Raw genomic sequence first — 9,956 nt, forward strand, 5'->3', positions numbered from 1 at the left:
AGGCTGCTGAAGTCACAGCATCACCAACCCCACCTCCAAGGGTACCCAGGACTGGAAGCTGCCTGTCAGAACCTCGTAGCATTCCTGACCATGCCTAACAGAGCAATAGGAAGAAACATTGGGCTGGAAGTAAGTGAACCCCCAGTTTTCAGGCTGACTTTATGACCAGTCCCCCTTGGCTTGCCCACTGGTGTTCATCCAAGCTTTATAGAGAGCCAACTATGTGCCAGGCATGGAGCTTGAGGGTGTCTCAACCTGAGCACTGTTGACATTTGAGGCAGGATGACTGTCTGCAGCAGGGGCCGGCCTGTGCACTGCAGGATACAGAGCAGCTTCCCTGGCCTCTACCCACCCCTTGCGTCACACCTAAGGCCAGCCCCACCGTCAGCCGGGAACTGGACCATAGCTGCCCACCAAGGGAAGGGACCAGCCAGAGGCTTCTGCCTCCATGAAAGCACCAGCACCCCCACCCCCACCCCCACCGGGGTTTCCCGAGCCCTGCTCAGCTCAACACAGAGCTGCTTTCCAACCTTTGCTATTCTTGTCTGGGACATATTATCAAAAATAATGATTATCATGATAGAAGGCACTAGATCAATCATTGTCCCAGTTAGCCCATTTAGTAAATGGGAAGCTGAGGCTCAGACCTGCTGAGTCATCAGCCGGTAAAGCATGGAGCTCCATCGCAACCCGTTTCCAGAGAGCCAACCCCTGTTTTCCAAGGGCGGAAGCCCCCACTGCACACTCACAAAACCTGTCAGCCCCAAGGCTCCCAACCGCTCATCCTTTTGTGCAGGGGGAGGGAATGGGGGAGAAAAGACTAAGGAACATTTTGCCATAAGCCTTCCCCTGCCCCAGGTGCCACTAAAACTCAGAAATCCTGGCAACCCTCTCATGGAGAGCACCTGCGGCTAATGAGGAATAGAATGGGGAAAACGTAATGAGCTGCTTACCAAGGCTGTCGAGCCAGCAGGGGGATCTGCAGCCCTCCAATTCGTCAGAACCTCCTTCCAGGCTGGAGGCAGGGGGCACGGGGAGGGGCCGAGGGTCCCGCAGAAGTGGGGAAAAGGGTTGAGGGACCCACTCCACCCTGAGTTTGAGATGGGAAAGCCATGGAGGTCACGTATTATGACTAAGAGGGAACCAGGGATGCCAGCACCTCCGGGGAGGCTGTCTGAAGACCACACCCCAAAGCACCCCCACGCTACCCCGTCACTTGACTCTATGGTCTGAAAGCGAGGTCAGAGGAGCGTTGGGCCAGCTCGGGGCCAACACAGGGGTGCATCAACACAGCCCCCACACACTCCTGCTCCCCAGCCCACCTGGTTTTAAACAACGGGAAACCCAGACAGAATGAATCCCTCAGCACGATAGAAGCCATCCAAAGACAGAAATTCCATAGCTGTCCCAGAGCCCACAGTGTCTGGGGACCCACAGGCCAGGCTCTTTCATTGCAGGACGAAATGAAAATTCCCAGAGACCCAGGCCACTCTGGCCCAAAGGTCTCAGTCCAAGAGACATCAACTTGCCACGGCAAGGTAAGCGCTTCCCCACCGCTTCTCCTAGCCTGGCCCCAAAAGGCGAACGAGGAATCAGAGGCCTGGGGTCCCCCTCTCTCACACACACTCATTCCATTATTGCCCGGGCCCCACCAGGCAGCCCTACCACCCCCATGGACGCAGAGGAAAACTGAGTCCCCGGGAGGCCACGCAGAAAGCGCCAGAGTTGGGAGCCCCTCCACTGCCACCTGGGGCCCACAGCTCAGAAGTCACCGGGGAACAAGACCTTGCGGGCGGGGGGGGGCACCAAGGAGAAGACCACCCACACAGGCCACAACCTGACCAGAGAAGCTCGGTTTTTCCTGCAGCCCCACCACAAACGCCAGCCCCTGGGCTCCCGCCTGCAGCCCAACCCCCTGGGGTTCGATATCGGGGACCAGGGGCTCCAGACACAGTGCACAACCACTGCCAAACAGTCACACTCAAGCTGCCTGGCCGAGAGAAAGGGACCCACGGTGAGACCTACCTGCCTGGAGGTGAACCAGAGCCTCAGGAAGACTGAATTCTGATGGCTCCCGGCCCAGGTGTGAGCCTTTTAACAGATGACTCTCGGTCTGAAAGCGTGGCCACAGCACCTGGGCCTCTGGTTTTAAATGGCCCAGGGGGTGGGGCCTGGTCTGTGCTTGATGGGGCGGTGGTCAGGGGAGGAACAGAAAGTAGCCATCCTTCCTTTCTGCGTGGACCAGCGACAAGACCCCTGGCCTAGCAGTCAGTGGACCTGCCATGAATTTGCTGCACGACCTCAGAGTCTCAGGCCCCGGAGCCCTATATCTGAAGGCTCGGACTCTCTGGGATGGGATTATTCGTCCCCACCCTGGGTCCCGGGAACTCAGTTATGCCGGACTCCAGGCAGAATTTCCAGCACCAACCATCTCACGGCTCTCCCCAGCTACCAGGAGGCAACATTTGCTCCCAGGTGGTCTTGTTCTCAGTATCTTGAGTAAGGTGAAGGTTAGGGGTTGGCCTTTTAAAGCCACATTCCTCCAAGAAGGCAGGAGCATCTGGGATCCAGGTGACCTCAGGTGAGCGCATGGACCCCCGAGACCTTCCCACCTGAGATGAGGAGAAACCCACGATGTGATCTCCTTCCCTAGATGCTGGAGGCATTAGAGCTAAGTCATGTGTTAAGAACAGGGCCGGGCGCGGCAGCTCACACCTGTAATCCCAGCACTTTGAGAGGCCGAGGAGGGCGGACCACCTGAAGTCAGGAGTTCGAGACCAGCCTGGCCAACACGGCGAAACCCCGTCTCTACTAAAAATACAAAAATTAGCTGGGCGTGGTGGTGGGTGCCTGTAATCCCAGCTACTTGGGAGGCTGAGGCAGGAGAATCACTTGAACCCAAGAGGCAGAGGTTACAGTGAGCTAAGATTACACCACTGCACTCCAGCCTAGGTGAAACAGCGAGACTCAGTCCCAAAAAGAACAAGTTTGGGCCCACGTACCCAAAAGCCTGCCTTCCCCGTGCTCCTTTGGTAATTAATTGTCCCACTTTAAAGTCGAAGCTATGAAGACCCAGCAAGGTTACCTGGGCGGATCACACAGAGTCTGTGCCAACAAGAGCCTGGCCCAGGGAGACCACTGCCTGCATCCTGTAAGCGGCCCAGCTCAGTCCTCGGAGGTAGGAGGGAAGCAGGTAAAGCAGAAACATGCATTTATTAAGTCACTGCTGCATGCCAGGCACTGCGCTAGGCCCTTTGGCATCTAAGATCTTTCTAAATGCCACAGTGGCCAAGCACAGTGGCTCACACCTGTAATCCCAGCACTTTGGGAGGCCGGGAGGGCTGCTTGAGCCCAGGAGTTTGAGACCAGCCTGGGCAACATAGCAAGACCTTGTCTCTACCAAAAAAAAAAAAAAAAAAAAATTAAGCCGCAATGACCCCTGTCCCCGAGTTTGCATAGGGTAGCTCCTCTTTCCTCCCTCTGCAGTGAAGCACCACCCCCACCAGTCTGGCCACATTCTGGGCCCAGAGAGGGATAGGGACCTGGCTCCCTCCAATAAGGACTTGTGCTACCTTATTTAAACGTCACTGCTGCACATAATTAGAGGCACTTACCCCCTCGGATCCATCTTTCTCCTCAGATCGGTTTTATAGCCAGTAATAACTCTCGTAAATTCTTCAACAGATGGAAATTTTATTTGACTAATCATGGCCGCTTGACTTGCTGGGGCACAGCAGCTCGGGGCTTGGACAGGCAAGATGCCAGCTGAGGTGATTGTCAGGGGGCTGGGCAAAGTGCCCAGAACCCAAGGCCACCTTGTCCACCCACTCCTCTGAGGGATGCCACAAGAAGGCATCAGAAAGTGCCCAGCACTGCAGAACAACGGGCAGCTGTGCCCCACCTTCTGGGTCCAGAGTTGTCTCTAAGCAGGGCACCAAGACCCTTTGCCACGCCCCTGGGCTCTTGGACTGTGAACACATAATGGCTAGCACCAGGGGGAAGCTAGGACATCCTGCCTGAAACACCTAAAAATGGCAGTCCTGTTGGCTGCCACCACTGTGCATCTGCTCCATGCCAGCCCCATGCCAAGTGCCCCTCATGCATCATCCCACTCAGTCCTGCCAACGATCCTATGCACGCCTGTGAAAAACCCATTTCACAGATTAGGAAAAAGACAATGGAGCAAAGTCCCACACCAAGTCACCAGTTTGAGCTGCCACCCTCATCTGGGGAATTGAAGACTGGCATCTCCCCTCCCATTCACTCCTTCTAAGATTCACATCGAATCCATTAGTGTTACTTAAAATAGACATACAAAACTTCCAGCAGCTCCTCAGCACCCTCTAGACAAATTGAAAGCCCTGTGGCCTGGCCTTCCCAAAGGAACCTCATTCGAGGTATTTATCCAAGAGATATGAAAACGCATCACACAAAAAAGCCCATCCACTCAAGAATACACGTCACAGATTATTCATAATAGCCCCAAATTGGAAATGTCCACAGGAAAACTGTGGACAAACTGTGGCCAGTATGCACAATGGGCATCACTCTGCATCCTATTAGGAGGGGGAAGCTGCGCAGTCATTTGAATAGGTAAGTTTCATATAAAGGATTATTAACCATAATGGGAGGTGGAATTAACAAGAAACTGGCTAGAAAGGAAAGGGAACTCTGAAGAATATAGGTTTAGGAGACAAAAGGAGCAGCTGCTGCCCCCCAGGGCTGAAAGAGACCCTCAGAAGCAAAAGTCCCCCACCCCACCCAGTGCTGAGCTAGAGTATCAAGCAAACGCACCTTCTCTAGGGCTGACATCCAGCCCTCAAGGAAGAGGCTTCTACTCCAGCGTTATGGCAGAGCCCCTAAAGAACAGTTCTTCAACCTGAGCTGACAGAGTGCCCAAGGAGGAGCCTCCACCCAGAAACAAGCATCCTCCCACAAACACCCCTGAGGGCTGATATCCAGGCCTTGCTGAAGAGGGTATGGCTGTGCCTCACTACATTGGGGGAGAAAAAAAGTTGGTCTGGTGCACACCGGCAGAACTTGCAAGAAAGCCAACCTGTAGAACTTACCAGAAATCTGCCCCGCAGGGTGCCACAAAAGCTGCTCACAGGAGGTGTCTCACCAGAGGCACCCACTACAAAACTGCCTAAAATAAGGTGCTGCTGGCCTCTGCTGAGCACGGCAGCAGCCAGCACTGAGCTGCTGCACGTGCTGCAGGAGCAGGCCCTGTGAGCACGTGGCAACCAGGAAGCAGAAGGTCCCTGCTGCAGAGGCTCCTCGGCGCCCTCTACTGGCAAAGCCCAGCTTGCTGCCTGGACAGGGAGAAAATTTAAAGGGCCCAGATCCATTTTCACCAGGCAGGCAAGAAGGGTGATTGGACACAGAAAAGCAATCATTGATAACCAGAAAAGCCCATCTCTTTGACTACTTAGCTTCCATATGAATCCTCCTGCACACCACTGAAGTCCTGTACAACAACACAACTGCGTATTTCTATCTAAAAAGATGCAGCTATCATCCTTGTAAGTTCTCACTCACTCCCCAAAACAAGGAGACTAATAGGCCCAGGAGTCGTCGTGGACTATATTTATTAGGACTTAAATACCGATCACAGTTCCATGGAACATTCTGTCACCTAAAGACTATAAAGTCGACTTCCAAAAACTTGCATATAAAACAAAAATGGCAAGAAGAGAGAAGAAAATGGATAATTACCAAGTGTGCTTACTCTAATTGTTTATTCAGGAGCTCAGAAAATAACTTCGGGGTGGGCATGAACCAAGCAAATCTACTGAGAGTAAGACTACAGCTAAGACTCTATCCCTGACCATCACAAGCCCCACTTTGACTTATGAGCCAGAGTGGCATTTTAGATCCCCAGGAAACAGCATCAGTTCAGAGTTAGTGCCAAGTAACTCCAGAACTGTCTGGGTATGTCCATTTCCCCATTATTTTGGTAAATGGTCACAGGTCCCTTTGGAGGAAGGTTTGGTGGAAGATTTACAATAAGTATTTATGGCAATGATGCAGGCTCCTTCCTCAAGGGGACCCGGCCACCCAGGGATTCTGGGTCTGTGAATTGACTTAGGGTCTGGAAACTGAATGAGAAGCCATGACTATCAATTGCCAGGTTTTGGCTACCGGGCCTAGAACTTTCTATCACATATAAAAATACATGAAATAATACTCTAGTAGGCTGCCCACTTATTTCATTCCCAGAGACACTCTAATCAATTCACCACCACTAGAAATCCCTGTGGGCAAAGGCATTCTGCCTTCCCATACATTCCTGCTACCCTCTCCAATGTGTGCCCACCTTGTCCTTGACAGTGAAGTGCTGCCCCTCGGTATCTGCTACTCCAGGACCCCCTTATCCCCACTGAAATCAGGGAGCCCATCTCAATGGAGGCCGCCTCTATATTCACAGTGGCCTACAAAAGAGAGCAGCCACCGTGCATTTCAAGGACAAAGGGGCTCCCTCACTAATGGATCTCTCTATGTCTCTGTCTTTGGGTCCTTCTTGTGGAACATAGGTGGTGGCAGCAGGGGAGTGCAGATTGGACATGATACATGCAGTCCAACATTGCGGTCTCCCCAAGCCTTTGGATTCCCTCTTCCACATCATGACATCACAACCCTCATTAACTGCAGGTTACTGTCAAGTCCAAGTTTCAGTCAACCAACCAAGCTGTTAGAGCCACCTCCAGCTGCAGAAGCTAACAGCCAAATTCAGAACCTCTAATGAGTGTGCCCCTATCAATGCATCCAGCCCAGGCTAGTGTTACATTCTGCCTTCCTGGATCTAAAACCCTTAGAATCCACTCCCATACATGTCTCCAGTCTTGTCGTTCTTTTTCTGTTTCCTCCTAGGTCCGTGTATACCTGTCACCGTGGAACATGCTGAGATCTGACCACAGCTAGGGGCTAGTGACAACAGCAGGTGGCTGTGATGAGTCTTGAGAACGGCATCTGCTCCAGCCGAGATTATCACAGGGTTTCTTAACAGAGAAAAAGCAGTCTCCTCCAGCACTGCGGAGGGAAAGGTATTTCCACTTGATAAGTTGGGGTGGGGGTGGGGTGGGTGGGCTCAGAGTGACTTGCAGTTTAGATTGTCAGTTTCATCAGAGTCCAACAACTGCCCCCATTCCATGTTTCAGGACCCCATTCTTTCACGATTCATGCCCTAATTTGTCCAGATGTGATTCCAACTGTTGTCATAATTCAGCAACCAGCACAATTAAATTTTTTGTTTTATTTTCAGCAGTCTCAGCCTTGTGGCAGCAAGAAATAAGAACTTCCTTAAGGGCTGCCATGGAAGCTGTCTGATTCTCAGACTGTGGCTCGAAGGAAGAGTTAATGGACCTGGGCTTGTCATTTTCTATGTCATTATCTACACATTTTTCAAATTCTTATTATATTATTATTTTTTAGAGCTAGGGTCTTGCTCTGTCACCTGGCTACAGTGCAGCGGTGCAATCATAGCTTACCGCAGCCTCAAACCCCTGGGCTCAAGCAATCCGCCTGCCTCAGCCTCCCAAAGTGTTGGGATTAAAGGCCTGAGCCACCATGCCTGTGCCCGGCCTGCCTATGTATGTTTTAAATAGAGCATAGTATCTGGTTCCTTGAAGACAGGAGCCCTCAAAAGGATCCAACCCACCACACAGTTCTCACAGTCCTCATTATGGCCACACAGTCAAGTGCAGCATCACTCTGGCTCCCAACAGACGTGCCTCAGGTGGCATTTTGTCTTAACCGCAAATGATAGACTCATATAATGTCACCACATGCCTTGGGTAACTAGCACCCCATTTCCCATTGGCAAGGAACGTGACACTACACCCAAGCCCAAAATCACCAGAAAACCACTCCCAAAATGGTACCTCTGTGGTTCCATCTCCTGATACCTATTCCTGACACCAATTCTGTATCAGTTTGGGTCCAGTCAAGGAAAGGACACCATACAGTGATTTTTACAGGGAAAGTTTCTTATGAAGAATTATTAACTTATAATAGAGAACTGAATTAACAAGAAATTGACTGATAAGGAGTAAAGAGAATGATAATTAATACAGAAACAGCAGACGCAAGGAGCAACCACAACCCACAGAGCTGAGATGGAGCCTCCGAAGACCAGACCCCATCCAGAGCTGTGATAAACAACCCCCCGCTAAGAATCCCCCAAACCAGAGCTGGATAAAGCTCTCAAGGAAGAACCCCTCAAGGCCAAGGTAGAGTCCCCAAGAAAGAGCCCCTGGGGGCTTTCATAGGATCCCCAAAGATAAGTCCCCCACCAGAGGTTTAAAAAAAACTTCCCAAGAAGAGGCCCCCAGGGCTGAGGCCCCCTGGGAAGAGTCCCTATTCAAGGGATAAGATAGAGCCCCAAAGAAGAGCTCCCAGAGCTACCAAGGAAGGGCCCCCCTACCCAGGACTGTGATTGATCCCCCAAGGAAGAGTCCCCTCCTAGGGCTGAAATAAAGTCCACAAAGAAAAAGCCCCTGAGGGCTGTGGTAGAGACCCGAAGAGACACCCTCCTGCCACCTGTGACAGAGAAAACGTCCTCAAAAAAAGAGCCCTCCCAGGGCTGAGGTGGAGCCCCCAAGGAACAGCCCGCCACCCCAGGACTGAAATAGAGCCCCAAAAAGAGACCCCCATATCAGGCTGAGATAGAGACCTCCAGAAAGAGCCCCTCACCCCAGGGAAGGGACCCTCCACCAGGCTGAGATAACCCCCTCCAGGCAGTGCCCCCACAAGGGGCTAAGCTTGGGCCCCCAAGGAAGGGCCCCCAGTCCCACACATGTGGCTGAGGTACAGCCGCTATGGAAGAGTCTCCTCCGAAAGCTGAAATCAAGTCCCTAAGGAAAAGCCCTTGGTCTGAGGTAGAGCCTGTCACTCCCCAACCCCACAAAGAAGTGCCCCACACACAAACCCTTGGGGGCTGACCACCAGGCCTTGCTTAAGAGGGCATGGCTGTGCCACAGGAAGGACAAAAAAAAAAAACAAACAGTCAGGGGCCACAACCAGCCGAAGTTAGAAATTCAACTTTTAGAACGTACCAGAAATCTGCCCTGTAAGATGCCACAAAAGCTGCTCTCAGAAACAGTGTCTCACAAGAGGCACCCACTGCAAAACAACTTGAAAGGGGTGCTGTGCGAGCTGCCGAACTCAGCCGCACACTGCAAACGCCTGCACGAGAGCGGCTGCACGTGGTGCCGCAGCCTACGCTGTGAGCACGTGGCAAACAGGAAGCGGAACCTCCCCGCTGCTGGGGCTCCCCAGCGCCCTCTACTGGCAAAGCCCAGCATGCCTGCTGGCCAGGGAGAAAATTTAAAGGGCCCAGATCCATTTTTACCAAGCAGGCAAGAAGGGTGAATGTGGAGCGGACAGGCAATAATTTGACAACCAGCAACAATGAAATATCAGCAGTGAAAAAGAAAATAACTACTGATACATAAAACAAATGCATTAATCATATACGTATTATGCTGAGTAAAAGAAACCAGATGCAAAGCAGCACAATCCGTAAGTTTCCATTTACATTATGCACAAAAGTTCTCTGAAAAGAAATTTAGAGGAAAGAGACTTTATACAGAAAACAGTTTGCAAACTTGGAGATGCACCCTCCACTGGAAAATGAAGGGGAGTTCCCAGGAATGAGGGAAGGATCAAGTTTTGCGCAAAAGTTCCTGCCCAGGTTCCCAATCAGATCAAGTTGTGCAAATGAAGGATTGAAACTTGCTTAGTTCTGATTGGTCAATATAGCTGAGCTCTCATTGGTTGATACAGCCAAACCCTGATTGGTCAATATAGCTGAGCTCTCATTGGTTGATACAGCCAAACCCTGATCGGTTTATACACTTGAGCCCTGATTGGTTGGTTCAGGTGAGCTGAGAAAGTATCAAAGATAAAAAGGTGCAGGTTTTCTGGGGAAGTCAGGGTAGTTGTGTAACCATAGTCAG

General features: G+C 51.6%; 1 protein-coding gene across 4 annotated transcripts in view; it reads right to left on the bottom strand.

Moving 5' to 3' along the window:
- ACTL8 (actin like 8) overlaps positions 1 to 9,258 on the bottom strand; it is a 71,743-nt gene extending 62,485 nt beyond the window's left edge. The window contains exons 1-2 of one of the 4 annotated variants that reach the window (XM_001156798.7): positions 3,615 to 3,924; positions 2,026 to 2,612 (exon numbers count right to left, since the gene is read on the bottom strand). The gene's annotated coding sequence lies outside the window, so the exon portion shown is untranslated. Of the gene's footprint in view, positions 1 to 2,025; positions 2,613 to 3,614; positions 3,950 to 5,069; positions 5,234 to 9,053 lie in introns of those variants that run through there. The other 3 variants (XM_016955114.3, XM_054679919.1, XM_009449371.5) reach the window with 3 other exon arrangements.
- Positions 9,259 to 9,956: the final 698 nt, after the last annotated feature.

Source organism: Pan troglodytes, chromosome 1, assembly GCF_028858775.2.
Source record: "Pan troglodytes isolate AG18354 chromosome 1, NHGRI_mPanTro3-v2.0_pri, whole genome shotgun sequence".
NCBI lineage: Eukaryota > Metazoa > Chordata > Mammalia > Primates > Hominidae > Pan > Pan troglodytes.